Source organism: Cervus elaphus, chromosome 16 (assembly GCF_910594005.1).
Source record: "Cervus elaphus chromosome 16, mCerEla1.1, whole genome shotgun sequence".
Lineage (NCBI taxonomy): Eukaryota > Metazoa > Chordata > Mammalia > Artiodactyla > Cervidae > Cervus > Cervus elaphus.
The window spans coordinates 8617169-8642168 of record NC_057830.1 but is presented as its reverse complement, the minus strand read 5'-3'; the positions used below and the strand labels follow the sequence as shown (position 1 = coordinate 8642168).

The 25000-nt window shown below is 43.9% G+C and overlaps 1 pseudogene; it reads right to left on the bottom strand.

The window, feature by feature from the left end:
* Positions 1-19897: 19897 nt before the first annotated feature.
* Positions 19898-20006, bottom strand: LOC122673111 (annotated as a pseudogene).
* Between the last annotated feature and the right edge of the window lie 4994 nt (positions 20007-25000).

The following is a 25000-nucleotide window of genomic DNA, read 5'->3' as shown; positions in this document are numbered from 1 at the left end:
TGTCAGAATTTTCCACAGTTTGTTGTGATCCACACAGTCAAAGGCTTTGGTGTAGTCAATAAAGCAGAAGTGGATGTTTTTCTGGAACTCTCTTGCTTTTTCGATGATCCAGCGGATGTTGGCAGTTTGATCTCTGCCTTGTCTAAATCCACCTTGAACATCTGAAAGTTCTCGGTTCACGTACTGTTGAAGCCTGGCCTGGAGAATTTTGTGCATTACTTTGCTAGCGTGTGAGATGAGTGCAGTTTTGCAGTAGTTTGAACATTCTTTGACATGGTCTTTGGGATTGGAATGAAAACTGACCTTTTCCAGTCCTGTGGCCACTGCTGAGTTTTCCAAATTTGCTGGCATATTTAGTGAAGGACTTTCACAGCATCATCTTTTAGGACTTGAAATAGTGCAACTGGAATTTCATCACCTCCACTAGCTTTCCTCATAGTGATGCTTCCTAAGGCCCACTTGACTTCGCATTCCAGGATGTCTGGCTCTAGATTGGCAATCACACCATCATGATTGTCTGTGTCATGAAGATCTTTTTTGTATAGTTCTTCTGTGTATTCGTGTCTTCTCTTCTTAATACGTTCTGCTTCTGTTAGGTCCATACCGATTCTGTCCTTTATTGAGCCCATCTTTGTATGAAATATTCCCTGGGTATCTCTCATATTCTTGAAGAGATCTCTGGTCTTTCCCATTCTATTGTTTTCCTCTGCTTTTTGCACTGATCCCTGAGGAAGGCTTTCTTATCTCTCCTTGCTATTCTTTGGAACTCTGCTTTCAAATGGGTATAGCTTTCCTTTTCTCTTTTGCCTTTTACTTCTCTTCTTTTCACAGCTATTTGTAAGGCCTCCTCAGACAGCCATTTTGACTTTTTGCATTTCTTTTTATTGGGGATGGTTTTGATCACTGCTTCCTGTACAAAGTCATGAACCTCCGTCCATAGTTCTTCAGGTACTCTGTCTATCAGCTCTAATCCCTTGAATCTATTTGTCACTTCCACTGTATAATCATAAGCAATTTGATTCAGGTCATACCTGAATAGTCTAGTGGTTTTCCCTACTTTCTTCAATTTAAGGGTTGATTTCTTCTGAGGCCTCTCTTCTGTCTTACAGATGGCCATCTTATCCCTGTGTCTTCATAGCCTCTTCGCTCTGTATCTGTGTCCAGATCTCCAGATTGTATAAAGACACCAGTCCTATTGGATTGTGAAAATGTTGGTCATTCAGTCATGTCCAACTTTTTGTGACCACATAGACCATAGCCCACCAGGCTCCTCTGTCCATGGGATTCTCCAAGTAAGAATAGATGAGTGCCTTGCCACTTCCTCCTCCAGGGGATCTTCCTGACCCAGAGTTCAAACCCAGATCTCCTGCATTGTAGGCAGATTCTTTACTGTTCGAACTGCCCGGGAAGCCTGCTGGATTAGGGCCCACCCTGATGACCTCATTTTGACTGAATTATCTCTTTGAAGACTCTGTCTCTAAATATAGTCATATTATGAGATGCGGAGAGTCAGGACTTCACTATGTGATGCATTTTAGGGGAACACGGTTCAGCCCATTACCGGTATGGCGCATTAACAGGTTGTCTGAAGGAATATTCTTGTAAAACTTGAGTATGATATATTTTACACATTGCTTGCTGAATTAAAATCGACAACATTTTGTATAACAGTTAAACAATTCTGTGGCCATACTTAAATTTGTCTTATACTTTATGACACCATCCCTGTCAGGTTTCAGTATCAGGGTTATAATAGCTTTATAAAGTGAGATAGGTGATTTTTGCTCTTCATTCTGTTATATAAAATAACTGTTGTAACCTCATTTTATGTGCGCCTTGAAGGTTTGTGGAAACTGAACTGTAAAATTCCACTGCCTCAACAAAAAGTGAATCAAAGGTGGAAACAGAAGAGGGAAACTTGTCAAAGTGGTTGATGACTACCATGAGCATATTTTCTGCATCCAAGGTGCCATTCCACTTCCTCAAAAAATACAAAGAGAAAACAAACCAAGTCAGATTGTCACTCTCCTGCTTAGATTCCTCACTGACTCCCCATTGCCCTTGGGAAGGAGCCCACTCTTCAGCATAGCCTTCTAGGTTATTCATGTTCTGGCTCTGTTGGCCTGTCCTTTTTCCTTCCTGAACTTGGAACAGGTTCAAAGGCATCTTCTTTGATCTTACTCCTGGGCTTTTTCCTTAGAATGTTGCCCTCCCTTTGCCCCCTATTTCACCTGTAGAACTCCTCCAGTTCCCAGCTCAGAAATCACTTCCTCCAGGAGGCCTCCCAGACTTCTCCCCTGCCAACATCTGGGCTCAATTATATAACCCTTTTCGGTGTTCCTCCTGCCCTTTATGCTTCTCCCAACTTCAGCTCTTCCTACCCTATCTCTCCTATTGCAGTGAGCCCTTCCATGAGCTGAGTCTACAGTTGTGGGCACCAAGACAGACTCTGCTGGATGGATGACAATCTGAGACCCACAGAGTCACATCATGAAACCGCCAGTTCCTTAGCTAAACATGCATATAAATAGGAATCAGCTTTTTAAAAATGATGGTCTCAAATTTAATCTGAAGTTAAACACTACTCAGCTTCTTCTTTCAGAGTGAGATGGAGTTGGATGGGTGGGAGAAACGCAGCCCTCTCTTTGTTTTCTTCAAGCACAAAGTCTGCTGGAGGCAACTACTTCTAGTGTTGCTTCGAGGTAGGCTGCGTCAAGAGTCCCTTGCTCTTAGGGGAGAGTCTCAAGCCGCTGACCTTTGTATTATCCCCCAACCCTTATTTTTATCTTGAATGGGCCTGTTTAAAGAATATCTGACTCTTCTTTGAGCCGTAGGGGCATTCACCCCTGCATTGAGAGCCTGCTAGGAGACTCGCATCCCCTCCAGCACTGTAGACTCAGGGGCACTGAGGCCAGACAGGGAAAGGGGCTTGTCCCGCCGCCTCCAGTGTGGCCCAGGCAGGTCTGCACACAGGGTTCCTGCCGCCAGGTGAAGACTCTTCGTAGAGTGGCTTCTAGGCCCAGTGTGGTGCCAGGACCCCCTGGCTGGGCTGCTGTCTCCCCTTTTCTGTGTCCCCTCTGCCCTCTTACAGTAGACTGAATGGTGCGTGCCAAGCTGCTTCAGGCATCCCTGCCTCCTACGGCCTGTAGCCAGCCGGGCTCCTCTGTCCCTGGGATTCTCCAGGCAAGAAGGCTGGAACAGGCTGTCATTTCCCCCTCCAGGGAATCTTCCCAACCCAGGGATCAAAATCGCATCTCTTAACATCCCCTGCATTGGCAGGCAGTTCTTTATCACTAGTGCCTCCTGGGAAGCCCAGACTGAATGGTGTCCCCTCCTAAATTCATATGTTGAAGCCCTAGCCCCATTGTGACTGCATTTGGAGATAGAGCCTTTAAGGAAGTACTTAAAGTTAAATGAAGTCATAAGGTAGGGCCCTGTTCCAATATGTTTAGTGCCCTTATAAGAAGAGATACTGGAGAAGTAGCTCTCTCTCTCTACTATGTGGGGACACACCTAGAAGGTATCTGTCTTCAAGCCTGGGAGAAAGTCCTGAGCAGAACCCACCCGCGCTGGCACCCTGATCTCAGAGTTCTAGCTTCTAGAACTGTGAGAAAATAAACTATCATTTAAGCCTCCCAGGCTATGGTCTTTTGTTCTGGCAACCTGTGCTGACTAAGACAGCTCCCAACCCTGCATGGATCTCTCTATCTCTGACAGCTTTATCTGTCTTATCCTTTAGCTCCTTTTTTCCCTAAGATCTTGAATATTGGCATTCTCTGAGGCTTTGCCCTTTATTCCCTCTCTTCCCCTCTTTTCCTCCTGTTCCCTTTCTTGTTCTTTTTTTCCCCCCTCTCTCTCCTATCTGCAATTCTAGCCTTAGTGTAGGTAACATGTCCCTCTATTATTTATCTCCTGACCCCAACCTAGTATCTCCTGCCATCTCCTGGATTTTTCTACTTGGATTTCCTGCTGTCAAGGATGGACATCCTCTCTTCCTTTCAGTTCACTTTAGTCGTTCAGTCATTTCCGACTCTCTGTGACCCCATGGACTGCAGCATGCCAGGCTTCCCTTTCCATCACTAACTCCCGGAGCTTGCTCAAACTTATGTCCATTGAGTTGGTGATGCCATCCAACTGTCTCATCCTCTGTCATCCCCTTCTCCTCCTGCCTTCAGTCTTTCCCAGCATCAGGGTTTTTTCCACTGAGTCAGTTCTTTGCATCAGGTGGCCAAAGTATTAGAGCTTCAGCTTCAGCATCAGTCTCTTCCTTTACTGACCAGAAAATTCATGCCCTCTCCTGACTTCCTTATTTACATCCTAGCACCTGCCTCCCCAGAGAATCTCGCAGCCTTGGGATAAATTTCCAAGTCACGATGGTCTTCTCCTCCCTCCCTCTGGACAAGAGAATAGTGGGTGTAGGTGAATAGTCAAAAAGCACAGCTCCTCTAGCCACAGAATTTGAATACCCAGCAGGAGTGGCCTCTGTGAGTCATGAAGGATGAAACCACACGGCCCCCAGCTCTTGTGTTTTTCTTGGAATCGGGTGTGTGGGTGTGAGCACCCTCTCACGAAGACCTTTGAAGACTTGTGTCTCAAAAGGGGGCCGACACCTCACCTGTACAGGATGCTCTGCAGGTAGCAAAGCACTTTCATAAACCTTGATTCCTTCACACATTAATGGCAGCCCCTGAGATTGGGATGGTCATTCCCAGGCAGGAGCTGACGCATCTGAGCACCCGGCTGTGGCTTGCACAGAGTCATCACTGACAGCTCAAATGCCACTCAAAATTGGTCTTCCTGCTCACAGATGGAGGAAAGAGCATGCATTGGGGATCTCTCACTCCCAGGCCCTTGGCAGTTGCTACCTTGTTGCATGAGAGAAGTTGAGGCTCAACTAAGTGGGTTTGCTCAGAGTCTGCAGCTCCTGAATGTTATCATGAGGGTCTGAAGCCACCTGGCTCTGAATACAAAGTCAGTGGATGTGCCGATTCATTCGGTGCATGGCTTCCCCAATCCAGGTCTTCCCAGTGACCCAAAGGGACTTCCTAATGGGCACTGATGGCTTGTCATCCTGTTGCAGTAGCTCCTAATCAGGAGAGTGTCGTCATCTCCATCGTCACCCTCACCTTTGGCGCCGCTGACTGAGTGCTTCCTGTCTGCCAAGCACTGTACCAGATGCGTGTTTGTAATTCACGTGTTAAAGTTCTAGGCCCTGGCACCTCAGATGGTGACTATATTTAAAGACAGTGTCTTTAAGAGATAATTAATTTAAATGAGGTCATCAGGGTGGGCTGTAATTCAATATAACTGCTATCTTTATAAGAAGAGGACATTATGACATATTTACATAATATTTGCACATATTTACATAAGTATTTATGCAGAGGGAAGATGATACGAAGACATAGGGAGAAGAAGACCCTCTGTAAGTCAAGCAGAGAGGCCTCAGAAAAACCAGCTTACCAGATCTTGACCTTGGACTTATGGCTCCTGAAACTGTGAGGAAAAACATTTCTGCTGTTCCACCCAGTACCCGTCTGCGGTACCATGTTACGGCAGTCCTGGTGAACACCTGACCTTTCGATGTTCCAACAGGCATTATTTGAAATAAGGAGCCTGCATAAGGCAGGAATGAGATGCAAACAGGTCTCACGGATTGTCTGAGAGACCAATTGACAACCAGACTGGCGCCCACGAAGTGGTGGTTATGCTGGGGACATCTGCATGGTGGGGACTGGCAGCCTTCAACTCTGTGAGTTCAGACACCCCTGGGTCAGTCCACCCACTGAGGATGAAAACCTCCTGCCTATCCTTGCCTGGGCTCTACTGTTGGAGCCACAGTGAACGTCTGACACACAATATGTGCATCACACATTTTAACTGACTTAACGGTGATAGTGTATGTGAGGACAAAAGTGATAACAACCACACGGCTGGCCCTGGTTGCCCCTTGTCTGTTTTACAAGGGGCACCCTTGGTTGGCGCCGCTCGCGGGGTGTGGAGAGGAGCAAGGCCGAAGGCCCCCGGGGCCAGTCTGCTCTACAGGGGCTGCTCTGAGGGGCTGGTGAAGGCACAGGAGTGTGACTCTCAAGTTCTAGGATTTGAGCAAAATGAGAATGAGTAGGAAACAGGGCAGAGATCTGAGCAGGTTCACAAAGGACAGAGCTCTGCAGAGAGAGAAATGCTGAAGGAGTTGGAGGAAGTTTTGTGTGTGAGAGGCGCTGACTCCCTCCTCGACACCCTCAAAAGACCTTCGGAACAGAACCAGCAGTCCCATCACCCAGCAGTTGTCAAAAATGCAGATTCTCTGGCTCCGCCCTGGATCTGTTGAATCAGAAACCCTGTGGGTGGACTCAGCGATCTACGCTTTAATAAGCCCTTTGGGGGATTCTGACTCACAGTAAAGTTTGGGAACTGACTGCAGGACAACCCAGTACCACCGAACACCTCTTTCTGTTGCTCTGTAGAGCTGCTCTTGGGCTCCGGGGGGAGAGCCCCCGTGTGAAGAGCTAGGCTTCGGGTCGAGCAGCAGGGCCCAGGGCTGGTCCCACTTACTTGCAGGCTCTTGGTGGCATTTGCTTCCTTCTAACCTCGAGGTACTGCCAACAGCCTCTGTTTGACAGAGAAACTGAGGCTCAGAGAGGTAAGGAACTTGGTCAGAAGACATCAGTGGACTGAACAAGTCAGGTTTTGGGGTTGAGACCTGATTTCCAGCATCACTTATGCTTTTCTAAAGCATTTGTCGCTCTGAGTCCAGGTATTTTGGTCTGGAAAATGGAAACATGGGTTTGAGCCAGCAATGAGCTCACTGAACCAGCAATGGGGTAACAGTTGTGGAAGGCAAGTGTAAGGAGCCTCATATAGAAGATGTAACAGTAGAAGTGCACCGTCTTGTTGCATACTAGAAACTTGGTGTCACTAATTTCTTACTTGTAATAATTTCGGAATTGCTGACTCTAATAGGTACTGTGCAAGACTGGGGAAGCGGGGAGAGAGAGAATGTCACAAAGCCTTTTGCTCATTAATGTATTTTGGAGGAAGCCTTTGTCTGTGTCTGATTTCTGAGAATTTATTCAGGATTGGAATGAAAAGTCAGCCGTCTGTGCCTTGGATGATTTTTCTGCAGATCTAGGGTTTGCAAACTTGGCTGCAAGTTAGAATCCCTGAGCAGTTTTAAAAATGTCAGTGTCCTGGTTGCACCCCAGTCCCATGACTTTAAATCTCTGTAGATGGGCCTGGGCTGCTGGTGAGGTTTCCAAGGAATGACTGCCAGCAGAGATGACACGGCATTAAAAATAAAACTCAAAAGATTATTATAAAGGGGGAGGGGCGATTCCATTTATTGAGCACCTTTTCTTCCATGGTCACATCTCTTTCTCACCTCATCTGGGAAAGATTCTTGGCTTTCAAGAGCCCATGTGGTTAGACTGATTATACAGTTTAGACCCAGACAGTCCAAGATAATCTTCCCATATCAAGGTCCTTAACTTAAGCACATCTGCAAAGTCCCTTTTGCCAGGTAAGATGATGTATATATGTAGGTTCTAGGGATTAAGGCAGGATATCTCTGAGGGGCTATTAATCTGCATATCACAAGTGCTGAACCCAGTAGGGGCTCGGTAAAGGTTGATTAAGTGAAGTGAAGTCACTCAGTTGTGTCTGACTCTTTGCAACCCTATGGACTGTAGCCCGCCAGGCTCCTCCAGCCCTGGGATTTTCCAGGCAAGAATACTGGAGTGGGTTGCCATTTCCTTCTCCAGGGGATCTTCACAACCCAGGGATTGAACCTGGGTCTCCCACATTGCAGGTGGACTCTTTACTGTCTGAGCCACCAGGTTAAGCTGGTCGGTAAAGGTGAGCCTTATTAATTTCATTAATGACTTGGAGAGATGGACACTAGTATCCTGCCTACTTTCTGTCACATCCATGATGTGCGACCTTGGGCTGGTCACTTAACATCTCTGAACCTCAGTCTCCTAGTCTGTATAATGGGGGATAATAGCATCTATCTTATAGTATTGTTTTTGATGATTAAGTGAATTATTTCTAATCAAGTGCTTAAATTAAGGACTTCCCTGATAGCTCAGTTGATAAAGAATCTGCCTGCAATGCAGGAGACCACAGTTCGATCCCTGGGTGGGGAAGATCTGCTGGAGAAGGGATAGGCTACCCACTCCAGTATTCTTGGGTTTCCCTTGTGGCTCAGCTGGTAAAGAATCCTTCTGCAATACAAGAGACCTGGGTTCGATCCCTGGGTTGGGAACATACCCTGGAGAAGGGAAAGGCTACTCACTCCAGTATTCTGGCCTGGAGAATTCCATGGACTCTATGTGTCACAAAGAATTGGACACAACTGAGCAAGTTTCACTTTACTTTGAAGTGCTTAAAATGTTGTCTGGTATACAGTAAACTTCCAATAGTTGTGATCTAAAATAATAATAAAATAATGACAACAACATCATCATCTTCGTGTTACATGGCACAGAGAATTAGGTCGTTCAAGGTTTCGAGGTCTGTTGCAGATACAAGTTTGTGACCCCAAGTTCTGTGCTTTTGTCCAGAGAAGTGAAGGGTTCTCTGGGGAATAGTTTAAAGGTCAAGGGTGGATTCTCCAAGAAGCAGATTTCAACTCAGTGAAAGACCTTTCTATCAGGCAAGGGGACTGGCAGAAGCATGCCTCCTTCTGTGGGGGCTTCAGGGAGCCCCCGCTAGTCTCCTCAGGAGTCTGGGAGTCTGGCAGAGGAGCAGGGTTGGGGGCCCAGGGAAGGACAGAGAGTCCTCAGAATGCACCTTGCTGGCTTCCTGAACTCCTCTAGCAGAAATGGGACTGCTGGGGTCCGGGCAGCTCCCTGCATAGCAGGTGGCGAGGGCGTCTGTTTCTCCTCTCTGCTCCTGCTGTCCCTTCTTCAGGAAGCAGTTGCCTGTGGAAGGGTGGTTGGCAGAGGCCATGTGAGTGCGTCAGCAGAGAAGCAGAATCATAGAGGTGGCTGCCTCTGCTCGATCGTGGGACCCTTACCCCCATTTTGCAGATGAAGAAACTGAGTTTCCTCATCTGTGATACGCCACTGTTATGGTGAGGGGAAGAGGCAGGGGATGGCTCCCAAAGCTCCTGCTCCTATGTCACTTACATCATTACTGCTCACACACACCAGTCACGTGGCCAGGCCTGATTTTGGTGGGGGGAGGGGACTGGAACTCCACCAGCCTCCTCCAAGGATGCACTGCAGGCCACAGGGCCATGAGTGGGGAGGGTAATCTGACCCCAGGGAAGGCAGCCAATAACTGGGACTCATAATACGCTGACCACCCTCTGATCTGAGAGCTTTAGTCATTTGCGGAGCGTATTCTGATGCATCCCTTCAAGTTTGCTCACCCTGATTCTCTACTCACAACACAGAAACATCACTCTGGGAGACTTGGGGGGCTGTCAACTAAGAATAGATACAATGAGTCGTCTGTAAGAGTCTCTCGCTCTGCAGGTGGGTCCATAAACTGAAACCTTTGAAACTTCCTTCATGGCAGTGTTATGTAAGGTAATTGGGAGCAGCCTAAATGTCCAGCAAGAGGGTACTGGCAAAGGAACCATAGCTAAAATATTAAATTGGAAGACTCTCCCAAACATAACGGTGAGTGAAAAAAGTAGATGCAGAATGATACCAACGTAAAAACATGTAGAGTTTTGGAAACGAGCGATTCCTCAAAATGTTAAACATAGGCTTGCCATATGCAATTTCACTCCTAGGTGTCTACCAAGAGAACTGAAAACAATTGTTCACAGAATAACTAGCATATGAATATTCACAGAAGCATTATTTATAATAGCCAAAAAGCAGAAGCAATCTAAATGCCCATCAATAGATGAGTAGATAAACAATTATAGCATATCCACAAAATGGAATATTACTTGACCATAAAAAGAATGAAGTGCTGATACATGGAATAACATGGACGGATGATCATTGAAAACATCATGCTAAGTAGCAGAAGCCAGACTCAAAAGACCAAAGATCTACATTGTATGATTCCATTTGTAGGAAATGTCCAGAATGGGCAGATCTGTAGGGGTACGAGTAAGGCTCGTGTTTGCTGGGGGCTGGCAGAGGAGGGAGTGATTGCCTAAAAGCCACAGTGTGCCTTATGGGGTGATGAGAATGTTCTGAAGTTAGATAATGTGATGGTTGTATAACACTGTGTCATACTAAAGGGCACTGGGGGTTACTCTTTAAAAATAATTAAAATGGTAAGTTCTACTATGAGTGTTTTATCACAATAAGAAAAAACATACATACATGTAGTGTATATAAAAGAACAAGAACAGCATACATGTAGTGTATATGAAAAATATGCATGGGACTGTCTATACCAGTATCAGGACAGTGATTAACTTGGGGATGGTTGAAGGAGGCTGGAAGGGGAGGGGTCTCAGTTGTGTCTGTAACATTTTATTGCCTGAAAATGCCCTGGAAGTGTATATGGCAAAATGTCAAATTTTTATGAAAGTTGGGTTAGTATGTGAGTATTATTTTGTAGTTCTCTGCATTTTCCTGAATGTTTGAAATATATCTTAATCAAAGGAGAAAAAAGCCCAGAGGCTTTGAACACGGTTTCTGGGCAGCGGTAAATGCGAGTGCGTCTTTTGCCTCACTGCACTCTGAGAGCAGGTGACTTAGGGAACAGGGAACATTAGATTTCACTGTATTTCTGCCTGGCTGCATTCCATTATTTTAGATTCTATTGAAATTAATGATGCAGGGACATTATTTTTTTTCATCTAGACCTGGAACTTTGACTCTGATCTATGAATTCCATCTTCCAGAGGCATACTGATGGGCTGTGGGTTTTCATCTCAGATAATTGCTTTTTTCCCCGCTTTGTCTGGTGGAAGACACAATTTTCCTTTCACACCCAAACCATTCAAAGATAAGGCAGTAAACTTCTTTTCTCAGTTTGTGATGTTTTAAATGAGTTATTCCATCATCATTACAAGCAATTCTCCAATCTGTGGGACCTCTCAGAGATGATGAAGAGGGAGAGGGAAGAAGCGAAGGTGCTAATTTTAGATGTTACCGATTATGTCGCTGAACAAACAAATTCAGAGAGTATCTCTAGGGATAAGGCAAGAGGTGGTTGGAGTTTGTTTTTCCTCCAAAAGATTTAATACCTCTCTGGGTCCTATTCTTTTTCTCTGTAAAATAAAGTGATCATCCTTGTTGTTTCAGAAGCACCTATGCAATAAAGTTAACTATCATTTCAACAAAACTTAGCTAAACTCATATATCCAGCAGCAAACATAATACCATTGGGATTTCCATTACTCAAACTTTTCCTGAAGTTCCCTTCAAGGTCATGTTATCCAACAAGCTCACTTTATAGATGAGGAAACTGAGGCCTAGTTTGGCAACAAGTGTTGTCCAGGATCCCAAAATCTGTTTAGCTATTTCAAGGTTAGATTTCTATCTCACTTGTCTGTCTTGAGCTCAACTATCTATTGTCTGTTTCTAAAATAACTTTTGCTACCAATGACAGTTGCTTTGTCTATTCAGAGTCTTTTTTTTGTGTGTGTGTGTGGTACCATATGCATTTTAGGATTGTTTTTTCTTTTTCTGTGAAATGTGCCACTGGGATTTTCTTGGCAAGAATACTGAATTTAAATACATTGCTTTGGATAGAATGGACACTAATAATGTTGTCTTATGATCCATGAGCACAGTATGTCAGTTATCTGTGTAAAGACGGACAAATAGATCAGTGGAACTAACTGACAACAGTGCCAAGAATACATAATGGAGAAAGGATAGGCTCTTCAACAAATGTTGGGAAAACTGGATGTCTGCATGCAAAAGGAGGAAATCAGACCTTTATTTTACACCATGCACAAAAACCAGCTCAAAATGAATAAAATCTTAAGATCTGAAACTGTGAAACTCCTAAAAGCAGAAAATAAGGACAAAGTGTCTTGATTTCTTGGCCATTTCTGGTCTTGGCGATGATTTCCGTAACGTGACAGTAAAAACACAGGCCACAAAAGCAACATAAACGGTGGGGTCACATCAACGAGACAGCCTCTGCAGAGGGAGCAGTGAACAGGCAGCCTGTGTAGACAGAGAATGTACTTGCAAACCCTGCATCTGACAATGGGTTAATACCAAGAATATGTAAGGAACTCCTCTGCATGCATGCTAAGTCATTTTAGTTGTGTCTGACTCTCTGTGACTCCACAGATTGTAGCCCTCCAGGCTCCTCTGTCCATGGGATTCTCCAGGCAACAATACTGGATTGGTTTGCCATTTCCTCCTCCAGGGGATCTTCCTACCCAGGGATTGAACCCACGTCTCTTACATCTCCTGCACTGGCGGATGGATTCTTTCCCACCAGCACCACCTGGGAAGCCCAAGAACAACTCTGACTCAATAGCAAGAAGACCAGAAATACGCATAATTTAAAAATGGACAAAGGACTTGACTAGACATTTATTCAAAGAAGACATACGCATGAACAAATGGTATATGAAAGCATGTTCAAAACCACTAGTCATCAGGGAAATGCAAATCAGTACCACAATGAGACATCATTTCACACCTGTGAGGAAGGTGCTTATCAAAAGAAACCCCAAAACAAAGGATAAGTGTTGGCAAGAATATGGAAAAGTTGGAATTCTTGTCCACCATTGGTGGGAATGTATACTGGTGTAATCATTATGGAAAACAGTATGAAAGTTCCTTAAAATTTTAAAAATAGAATGAGCATATGATTTACCAATACACTTCTGGGTATATATCCAAAGGAATTGAAGTTAGGACCTCAAAGAAATATCCGTACTCTGATGTTCACTGCAGCTTTGTTTACTATGACCAAGCTATGGGAGAAAATCAATGTTTATCTATGAATGAATAAATAAATGAGGGATATATACTCACAATGGACTATAACTCAACCTTAAAAAAGAAAGAAATCCTGACATATGTAATAATGAGGGTGGACAATTCTCTACTAAATGAAATTAGTCAGTCATAGATTACATTTGCATGATTCCACTTATGTGAAGTATCTAAAATAGTCAATCACTGAAGCAGAGAGTAGAAAGGAGATTGCCAGGGGCAGGGGAAAGGAATAAATGTGGCATTCAATGGGTAGGCAGTTCAGTTATACAAGATGAATAAATTCTAGAGATCTGCTGTACAGACTTATTGTACACTTAAAATTTTGTTAAACAGGAAAACTACAGGAACAGGGAAAATAAACTTGTGGAATTTCACTTTCTTGAGAAAAGGAGAGGCTGACAGAAATACATGGGAGACCATGCATTTTGAAAGGATGGTTTGAAAAATCTGACCAGGATGAATGTTCCTGTTTTCCAAATTCCAGATCAGAGCAACTTTATCAGCATCATTTGCTTCCGACCACTCCATCCGCACCAGAAAAAATCACAGGTCAGTGATTTGTCCAGCAGGGCTTCTGACCTCATGAATGGAGGCCTGGAGCTCTTAGTAGGTATGAAGCCTCTGAGGATGAGTGAGGGCCCTGTTGAGAACATTGTTTTGATGTTCGGCAGGGGTCCCCTAACAGTCTTTGCATGTGGTCTGTAGCGCATGTCCTCTCTATGTGCTCTGGACTTCTTTATCTACCGCTGTACAGTTCAGTTCAGTTGCTCAGTTGTGTCCGACTCTGCGATCCCGTGGACTGCAGCACACCAGGCTTCCCTGTGCATCACCAACTCCCAGACCTTACTCAAACTCATGTCCTTCAAGTCGGTGATGCCATCCAACCATCTCATCCTCTGTCGTCCCCTTCTCCTCCTGCCTTCAATCTTTCCCAGCAGCAGGGTCTTTTCCAATGAGTCGGTTCTTCACATCAGGTGGCCAGAGTGGTGGACAGGGTCTCGTCATTCTGCTCACTCCCAAGGTGAGGCCTGGGTAGGGAGGAAGTTCAGGAAGCAGGCGGCAGTTCGGATGACCCTGTTTTCTCTTTCCTACTGTCCCTCTCTTACCCTGACTGCCCCGCCATTGCTTTTCCTTTCAGTTATGTGCTTACAGCTTCACGGACTGACCTTCCTGTGACCCCTATCCGCTGTTGGTCCATGTTAACATGTAGTTTACAGGTTTGTGGGAACACATTCTATTTGCTGCTCTATTTTTCTTTTCCTAATTAAGCTTTCCAGTACCACCACCTAAGGCCAGCCTATCTCTTCATCAGCTTGAAAATCTGTTGTATTCTTGTCGATAGCTTAGGTCATCATCTTGTCTACAATTCTGAAATATACAGTTCAGTTCAGTTCACTTCAATCACTCAGTCGTGTCTGACTCTTTGTAACTCCATGGACTGTACACGCCAGGTCTCCCTGTCCATCACTAACTCCTGGAATTTCCTCAAACTCATTTCCATTGAGTCAGTGATGCCATTCAACCATCTCATCCTCTGTTGTCCCCTTCTCCTCTTGCCTTCAATCTTTCCCAGCATCAGTCTTTTCCAGTGAGTCAGTTATTCCCATCAGGTGGCCAAAGTATTGGAGTTTCAGCTGCAACATCAGTCCTTCCAATGAATATTCAGGACTGATTTCCTTTAGGATGGCCTGGTGGGGTCTCCTTGCAGTCCAAGGAAGGGACTCTCAGGAGGCTTCTCCAACACCACAGTTCAAAAGCATCAGTTCTTCGGTGCTCAGGTTTCTTTATAGTCCAACTGTCACTTCCATACTTGACTACTGGAAAAACCATAACTTTGACTAGATGGACCTTTGTTGGCAAAGTAATGTCTCTGCTTTTTAATATGCTGTCTAGGTTGATCAAAGCTTTTCTTCCAAGGAGCAAGCGTCTTTTAATTTCATGGCTGCAGTCACCATCTGCAGTGATTTTGGAGCCCCCCAAAATGAAGTCTGTCACTGTTTCCATTGTTTCCCCATCTATTTGCCATGAAGTGATGGGACCAGATGCCATGATCTTAGTTTTCTGAATATTGAGCTTTAAGCCAACTTTTTCACTCTCCTCTTTCACTTTCATCAAGAGGCTCTTTAGTTCTTCAGTTTCTACTGTAAGGGTGGTGTCATCTGCATATCTGAGGTTATTGAAATTTCTCCCAGCAATCTTGATTCCAGCTGTGCTTCATCCAGCCCAGTGTTTCTCATGATGTACTCTGCATATAAGTTAAATAAGCAGGGTGATAATATACAGCCTTGACGTACTCCTTTCCCTATTTGGAACCAGTCTGTTGTTCCATGTCCAGTTCTAACTGCTGCTTCCTGACCTGCATACAGAGTTCTCAGGAGGTGGGTCAGTTGGTCTGTTAGTCCCATCTCTCTCAGAATTTTCCACAGTTTGTCGTGACCCACACAGTCAAAGGCTTTGGCATCATCAATAAAGCAGAAATAGATATTTTTCCGGAACTCTCTTGCTTTTTCAGTGATCCAGTGGATGTTGGCAATTTGATCTCTGGTTTCTCTGCCTTTTCTAAATCAAGCTTGAACATCTGGAAGTCCACGGTTCACATACTGTAGAAGCCTGGCTTGGAGAATTTTGAGCATTACTTTACTAGCGTGTGAGATGAGTGCAATTGTGCGGTAGTTTGAACATTCTTTGGCAATGCCTTTCTTTGGAATCAGAATGAAAACTGACCTTTTCCAGTCTTGTGGCCACTGCTGAGTTTTCCCAATTTGCTGGCATATTGAGTGCAGCACAGTATGCTTTCACAGCATCACCTCTGCTAGCTTTGTTTGTAGTGATGCTTCCTAAGGCCTACTTGACTTCGCATTCCAGGATGTCTGGCTGTAGGTGGGTGAGTGATCACACCATCGTGATTATCTGGGTCATGAAGATCTTTTTTGTATAGTTGTTTTATGTATTCTTAGAAATCTACGCTGCTCCATAAACCAGAAATTCTTCTGCTGGGAAAATTCTTGTTCCTAACTGCATCTTAGTGGGTCTGAGGCTCTCTGTATTCATCATTTATTCCACTCAGGGTGACTGTGCATCTGTTTTGCTACAATGTTAGTGTCTTTGAGTGTGGGCTGCCCTTACTTGGCTGGGTGGGATATGCAATAGAGTAGAAGCAATATGTAGCTTTTCTAAAACTGGAAGCACTTTATTTCCAGAACACATCAGGCTGTGAGGCTTTGGGTGAGGGACTGTGCACCTGTGCGGTGTCCCACAGGGCCCGCGTGGCTGTTGCCTTGCTGCTGAGTGTTTGAGATGATTTTAACTCCATACTGTCAGGTATGCTGTTTCTCTTCACCGTGCCCCGCTCACTGTGGGATTATTTCCTTGGGAACACTCTCAGAGTGGAAATACTTTATCAGTAGGAAAGAGCAGTTTTATAGTTCTTGGGCCGGGCACCAGGCTGTGCCCCCGACACTGTCAGGTTCTGGACCATTCATGGTCACCCGCTCTGTGCTTCAGAGCGGAGGGACTTTCATGAAGATGCTGTCAGTTGGAATGAGTCTGTGAGGGTGAGCAAAGAGCAGGGCTCTATACAAATAAACAGTTACCCTGGGAATGGCTTCTTGGATATCCTGGGTGCAACATGGTCCCCTCAATCCTGTCGGCTGGATTTCCAGGGCGCAGAAGATGACAGCATCGGTATGGAGATCTTTATCGCTTCATAGGACTTAGAGCATGGCCGGGGCCTTCTCTTAGGAGGACAGCCACCCACCTGTTCATCCACTGTCCATCCTTCATGGGATATTTACTGAGGATCTATCCCTGTCTAAGAACTGGGGGTAAAAGCAGCGAGCAAGACAGACAGGGTTCTTAATCTTATGAAGCGAAGAGTACAGTGGGAGTGGGGAGCAAGAAAGGGCAATAAACACAAAAATCAATAAACAAGATGATATAATATGGAGTGAAGTATCATGACAGAAATAAAACTTCACAACAGGATTGAGAGGGCTGCTAATCTGGGCAGGGTGTTCAAGGAAGGTGACATTTGGTTTGAGGCCTGGTTGGCAAGAAGGAGGTCATTGCACAAAGATTTGGGGGGGAGGGGTAAGCCTCAAGTAGAAGCAGTAGCAAGTGTAAAGATCTTCAGATGAGCAGGAGCTGGTGTTCTGCAGGATGCCCTGAGTGCTGCTAGATATTGGTAAGGGGACATACAACAAGCATCTGGAACTAATGCTCTGAGGATGTCAAAGAAGGATGTGAAAGAAGAGAAGGGAGAACACCAGATCCGTCTGCCACAAGGACTCACACTTCTCTAGGACCTTGGACCAAATGTTGTTTTTCTCTGGGGTACGGGTCTCTGGGCAGTGGGTGGGTTTCCTGAATGGTCTCTAAAAAGCCCTTCTGATCTGATATTTTGATCTTTTCTAGCCTGTCAGATGGATGCCTCCCCTGCGCTCATGCTTGGTCTAATTCTGAAGAGGTACAAAATGGTACACATTTTGTACACACATTTTGTGTGTACACAAATGACAAGCCACACATGACAAGTAAAATTAAAATTAATGTTGATTAAAGTTAGCGAAATAGAGTATTTAGTTCCTCCATAACTGGGGGTAACTCACCACATTTCAAGTGTTTCAGGAGCAGAGTACACAGATCTACCTTTCTGGACAGCACAGAGAGAAAGCATTTTCATCACTATGCAAAGTACTCTTGGACAACACTGGCCTAATTTGAAATATAATGAAGCCCATCATCAGGAGGAGAAGGGGGCGACATGGTTGAAATGGTTGGATGGCATCATCAACATGAGTTTGAGCAAACTCCAGGAGACAGTAAAAGACAGGGAAGTCTGGCGGGCTGCAGCCTGGGGGTCGTAAAGAGCCAAACACAACTTAGCGACTGAACAGCAACAATTTTCCAGAAAACCCCCGGTGACCGTTACGGGCTGAACTGTGTCCTCCCCAACTGCGTATGTTGAAGTCCTAATTCTCCCTACTTCAGAATGTGACCATATTTGCTTATAGGGTATTTAAAGAGGTAATTAAGGTTAATTTAGGTCATCCTATTAGGACTGGTTCCCTTATAAAAAGAGGAGATTAGAACACATTTATACAGAGGAAGGCCATGGAAATACGGTGAAGATACCAATCTTCAAGCCATGCAGTGAGCCTCAGAAGAAACAACTCTGCCAACACCCTTCTCTTGGACTCCTAGTCTCCAGGATTGTGAGAGAATAAACTTATGTTGTTTAAGCTACCCAGTCTATGATGCATTTATAGTAGTTTCTTTTTTTCAGTGAGAGCCTTGGCAAATGAATTCAATAACTTTTCTTTGATCTGCATATAGCACAGGAGAGTGCATTAAACTCTTTGGGAATGCAATTCTGTCCAGTCGTGGCCAGTGGAAATAAACTAGTTTCGATAGCCCTGTCCTAGGTTTTCACTCAGATTCTCCTTCTGGGCACTGATTCGTCATCCCTGGTCTCCAGTGCTGTTCGTTCTCCACCCTCTATCACTTGACCTTTGAGGGGTGGATGGAGTCACCTTTGTGGATTGCTTTCTTCCTGTAATTTAGTTTATGGTCTTCCTCTTAGATCTCCAGTGGACATCGTTTTAAAGACATAGCTGAGTTGTACAATCTACTCATGGAATAGACATAAGAAAAAAAAAATTCCTAAGGTGTCAACAGTACAGGATCAGGGGCGAAGGAATCAGATTCCTAGTCCAACATTGAATAGCATGGGTTTAAAAGTGTTATTATATAACATTATTATATCTAATATTATATATACAGGCATATATCTACAGATATAAACGTAGTTATATATGAAGTGAAGTGAAGTCACTCAGTCGTGTCCGACTCTTTGCGACCCCATGGACTATAGCCTACCAGGCTCCTTTGTCCATGGGATTTTCCAGGCAAGAGTACTGGAGTGGGTTGCTATTTCCTTCTCCAGGGTTTCTTCCTGACCCAGGGATTGAACCTGGGTCTCCTGGCATTGTAGGCAGATGCTTTACCGTCTGAGCCACCAGGGAAATCCTAGCTATATATAATTATGAATTATAATTTATAATTATAAATTAATAAATGTCATATTCAAATGGGTGACCTCCACCCAGCAGGGAACTTTATTGAATTGACCCATACATTTTTTCCTAATTCTATTCCTTCAGCCTTCTCTCAGCAATAATCACTACTATAAAATTAAAAAAAAATTTTTTTAAAATATGTTTTCAACATGTAAATCCATGGCTGATTCAAAGAATAAAAAAAAAAAAATAAATAAAAAAATTTAAAAAAAAAATATGTTTTCACTACTTCTGTATATACCCTTTTTTTCCCCACTTTAAAAGCATGAATTTTATAATATTTTATATCACAGTCCAATAAACACACACACATGTAATATGTATACATACATAAAAGCAAAAAAAGTTTTGCCAAAAATGTCTATCCTGAGTTAAATTTTTTTTGGAGATCTTTTTCTTTTTTTAAAGCAGTTTTAGGTTTACAGTAAAACTTGACAGGAACGTACAGAAATTCCCCATATACCCCCTCCCCTCACATGAACAGCCATTATCAACAGAATGGCACCTCTGTTTCTTTTTAGACCAAGGATGACTGCATTGACACATCATCAAGACGCCCCCAGTTCACCTAGGGTTCACTTTAATGAGCAGAGCAGCGTTGCATATTCTGTGGGTCTGGACAAAAGTATGACCACATATAGCCATCATTGTAATGTCTCTCATAGCACTTTGACTGCTCATGACAACGTCTGTACTCTGTACTCCTCTCTGCAAACTCTTGACAACCACTCGTCTCTTTATTGTCTCTACAGATCTGCCTTTTGCAGTATGGTATACAGTTGGAATCTTTTTCTCTCTCCTTGAAATGAGAGGTTCAGACCGTTTATGAGACCACTCCTGGCCCACGCAGGCGTGGACCGGACAGGCTCCGGGGGCAAGCTCCCGCATTGCGTGCTGCGGCTTTCCTGCCAGCCCTGGCCCCGCCCCGCCGCCACGTGGAGGTGCGGGGTTTCTGCTCACAGGAAGGCCGCAGCGAACCCAGGTTCCTGTCGGGTGTGTTGGAAACAGCCGAGCCGTGTCTTCGGGCCCCCTGCTCTGAGCACACCCCTGTGTATATCCTTAAACACTAGGGTTGCTTGCTTTGAGTTTTATAAAGGTGGTATTATGCTTACATGTATTGTTCCATATATTGTTCCACGAGTTGGCTCTTTTTCATTCCATATTATGCTTTGAGGATCCATCCATGTTGCCGATAGCTATAATTTCATTTTTTCTTTTATGTCGTATTTTATTGTATAAAAACTCTTAAATTTAATCCTTCTCGTTTGGTAGACACTTGAACTCTTTACAGTTCCTGTTACAAACAGTGTGATTTTGAACATTCTTGCGTCTGTCTCTTCTTGTTTATTGCAAGTTTCTCAAAGGTATGTACGTATAACGCTTTTACAATATAAAAAACTTTAAGAATGTGTAGTGATGTAACATATGCTTCAAAATAATTCTACATTATTTCATTAAAATTAAAGTGGATTTTTTGGTTTGAAATAATCTAGATATCTTAACTAACCCCCCAATTTTAGGACATCCCGAGGGCTGATATTTTACTGTATTATTAGTTTCTTAAAAATATCTCATTTCTTAAAATAAATAAAAGTTGTTTAGAATATTTAGCCCAGTAACTTATGTCATTGAAGCACATTTAAAAATTTTTATTTGAGATGTTCCAATCTTCCTTTTCTTTTTATGTCTGTTTCTTGACTGGATGGTAAGTATCCTGAGGACACATATTATATAATGAGGATTTATTGCCTCTGTTTATAGCGAAGGAAATGAGACTGAGCAAAGTCAAGCCTAAAATGGCAGAACTGGGAATCAGTCTAAAGCCCATGCACATCTCATTGTGTAATGCCTCTTGCCCCTGGGCTGTGTCCCCTCCTATCCTGAGGTCCATCACCACCTCTGTTGCTGCCGGGCTTGGCAAAGTAAGAAAGTAAGTGTCTGCATTGGGCAGGCCAAGAAATTAAAAGATGCTTTCTCCTTGGAGGAGAAGCTATGACCAACCTAGATAGCATATTAAAAAGCAGAGATATCACTTTGCCTACAAAGGTCCATATAGTCAAAGCTGCGGTTTTTCCAGTAGCCATGTATGGATGTGAGAGTTGGAACATAAAGAAAGCTGAGTGCCGAAGAATTGATGCTTTTGAACTGTGGTGTTGGAGAAGACTCTTGAGAGTCCCTTGGACTGCAAGGAGATCAAACCAGTCAATCCTAAAGAAAAGTAACCCTGAATATTCATTGGAAGGACTGATACTGAAGCGCCAATACTTTGGCTACCTGATGTGAAGAGCCAGTTCATTGGAAAAGACCCTGATGCTGGGAAAGATTGAGGGCAGGAAGAAAAGGGGGAGACAGAAGATGAGATGGTTGGATGGCATAATGGAATTAATAGACATGAGTTTGAATAAATTCAGGGAGATAGTGAAGGACAGGGAAGCCTGGTGTGCTGCAGTCCGTTGGGTCACAAAGAGTTGGACACAACTTAGCAACTAAACAGCAGCAACAGCTGGGTGGTCTGCTAACTGCTGCGGGGTCTTCTGTGCCCGCTGCATGCCTGCCAGGCACTGCTAGGTACTATAGACAGGTGTGAACTGATTGTCATATCAGCAGGATAATGTTGATATTATTATTCACATTTTCCAAGGTGAGAAGAATGAGAACTAGAGGGAATACAGTAGTCCCCACTTTATCTGTAGTTTTGCTTTCAGAAGTTTGAATTACCCATGGGTCAACCATGATCTGAGAATGTTAAAATGGAAAATTCCAGAAGTAAACAATTCATAAGTTTTAAATTGTAATGTGATAAAAACTCGAGCTGTCAGCCCTGACCTACCCAGGAGGTAAATCCACCCAGAAGGTGATTCATCTTTTTGTCGAACCTTTTCCATTCCCACCCATTAGTCACTTAGTAGCCCTCTTGGTGATCAGATTGACTGTCATGATGTCACAATGCTTATTTCAAGGAACCCTTTTTTTTTTTTTTTTCTTATAATGGCCCCAAAGTGCAAGAGGAGTGATGCCAGCCATTTGGATCTGCCAAAGAGAAGTGATAAAGTACTTCCTATAGGTGAAAGGAGAAAGTTCCTTACCTAGTAAGGAAAAAGTGTCATTTGCTGAAACTGCTAAGATCTATGGTAAGAAAGAACCTTCCATTCCTGAAACTGTGAAGTAGGAAAAAGAAATTTGTGCTCGTTTTGCTGTCGCACCTCAAACTGCAAAGGTTACAGCCAGAGTGTCTGATAAGTGCTTAGTTAAGATTGAAAAGGCATTAAATTTGTGGGTGAAAGACCTGAACAGAAAACAAGTTTCTATCTATGGTTTCAGGCATTCCCCCCATGGATACTGGGGGATTCCTGTAAATATCCAAGGACAAGCAGGTAGTAGAGATGGCAGAGTTGGGTCTCAAATCCTGGTCTGTCTGACTGCAAAACCTTCATTTTTCCTAAAAATATCATATTACCTTCAGGAGGAGGAAACACTAAATGTGCTCGCAATGTGATATCACTTTCTATCTGACTGTGATTACAGATTCCTGTGCTGCTAGAAGGAAGCAGAGTGAGGACAAAAATGTTTAAAATGAGCTTGAAAATTCAATGTAGAGGTGCCTTTGGGAAGACACTGGGCTCAAACTCAAACAGAACTTGTTGTGATTCTGACCTTCAATTTTGGATTGAGGTCCACTCCCTGCTATGAGTTAGCTAAGAGATGGTAAAGATTATCTTCCAAGTGGGGCTGGATTTAAAAGAATGGCTACAAAATCCAGTGAATTTGAATTTAGCTTCAAATTCTGACTCTCACTTATTAGCTGTTTGATCTCAGATGAGTTGGCTTTTGAGAGCCACACTTTTTCTATCTCTAAAATGGGGATGATTAATAACACCTTCTGTATAGAGTTTTGGTGGGAGCTGGGTTAAGCCATGTAAAACCTCTTAGAAGAGCATTACTGTAAATACTCAATACCAGATACTGCTATTGCTGAGTAAAAATAGAGGATTGAATCAGGTTAAACTTCAGGACCCTGTCTAGGCATGGTAGGAATACTCAGGCTAGTCCATTGTGGGGGATTAAAATGTATGATCTGGGATGAAGTCCACTAGATTCTCTCCCTAACCCTGAAAGACTGGCAGGACTTGCTGGCCAAGTGCCCTTGCTACCCATGGAGTGCTGGGGGGCGTGTGAGTTATTCAAAGACCCACCTGCTCTCTCTGGGGACAGAACTCTGGGGGCTTATTTGAGCCCTGTCTTGAATGAAGTCTTCCTTGTGCCGTGTTCAGATCCCCAAGGGATTAGAGGTTAAAAAAAAAAAAAAGAGAGAGACTTCTAAGAATTGGCTTGAATGGGTTGTTTCTCCATGGCAAAGATCCAGCACGACTCACTTCTTTTTCAGTTCAGTTCAGTTCACTCAGTCGTGTCCGACTCTGCGACCCCATGAACCGCAGCACGCCAGGCCTCCCTGTCCATCACCAACTCCCAGAGTTTACCCAAACTCATGTCCATTGAGTCAGTGATGCCATCCAGCCATCTCATCCTCTGTCATCCCCTTCTCCTCCTGCCCTCAATCTTTGCCAGCATCAGGGTTTTTTTTTCCAGTGAGTCAGCTCATTGCATCAGGTGACCAAAAGTATTGGAGTTTCAGCTTCACCATCAGTCCTTCCAATGAAATCCAGTACTGATCTCCTTTAGGATGGACTGGTTGGATCTCCTTGTGGTCCAAGGGACTCTCAAGAGTCTTCTCCAATACCACAGTTCAAAAGCATCAATTCTTTGGTGCTCAGCTTTCTTTATAGTCCCAACTCTCACATCCATACATGACTACTGGAAAAACCGTAGCCTTGACTAGATGGACCTTTGTTGGCAAAGTAATGTCTCTGCTTTTTAATATGCTGTCTAGGTTGGTCATAACTTTCCTTCCAAGGAGTAAGGGTCGTTTAATTTCATGGCTGCAGTCACCATCTGCAATGATTTTGGATCCCCCCAAAATAAAGTCTCTCACTGTTTCCACTGTTTCCCCATCTATTTGCCGTGAAGTGATGGGACTGGATGCCATGATCTTAGTTTTCTGAATGTTGAGCTTTAAGCCAGCTTTTTCACTCTCCTCTTTCACTTTCATCAAGAGGCTCTTTAGTTCTTCTTCACTTTCTGCCATAAGGGTGGTGTCATCTGCTGCTTTTTAGCATTTATTAAGATGGCTAATTGGGTACCATTAGAATGCAGGGTCTTATATGAGTCAGACTTAGGCTGGCAGTTGTGTTAAGGTGAAGGTAATTTGTGTTTTATGTCTTTGGACTGTTCTATCTTCATAGATAACCACCTGTGGGAGAGATTGGTCTGGAAAAAAAAAAAGTTTCTGTAGTTCCTGGAGAAGTTAGACATTCTGTTGTTCTTTTCTCTTAGAATTACCCAGTCATGCTTGAGAATATTTTCTAAGTTTCTAAGAAGTTGCCATAACCATAGCTTGGTCTGTTTGTATTGAAATCAAAACATTGACATGGTAGGTTTTAAAAAGAAGTAACAACTTTTTGACAATAAAACGGGGTGGGGAAATTACCCAATGTTGGGCAGAGTTCAGCTAAAGTGCTGCTTGCTGACAACATCGTAGAGCTGTGTGGAGAGTTCAAGGTCATGCGGACCCTGACCACTGAGGGTTTCTGTGTTTCATGTCAGAGAGAATGTTCTCGCTCTGAATGGGCCTTATGGGCTGGGGTCTGGCCCTGGCTCTGAGCTTTATTCTTGGTAAGACCCCAGGAAAGTTATTTTTCCTCTTGGAATTTTATTATTGTCCCATATTTAAATGGGGATGTTAGATTAAATGGTCTCAAAGCTCCCTTTCACTTCTGGAATTTTAGGATTCGGTGAGTTCTGTTTCTGTAGCTTTGCCGCCCATTTGAAAACGATACGCTTTCCATTTCAATCCACCAGAGGGCGATATGACCCATGTTTTGGCCCTGCAACCCCTCCTCCCACCCCCGCTTCCCCCTCCTCCAGTCTGAGAGACCTGATCACGAAGATCCAGTGCCTGCCTTTCGTGGAAGATCGATGGAAAAA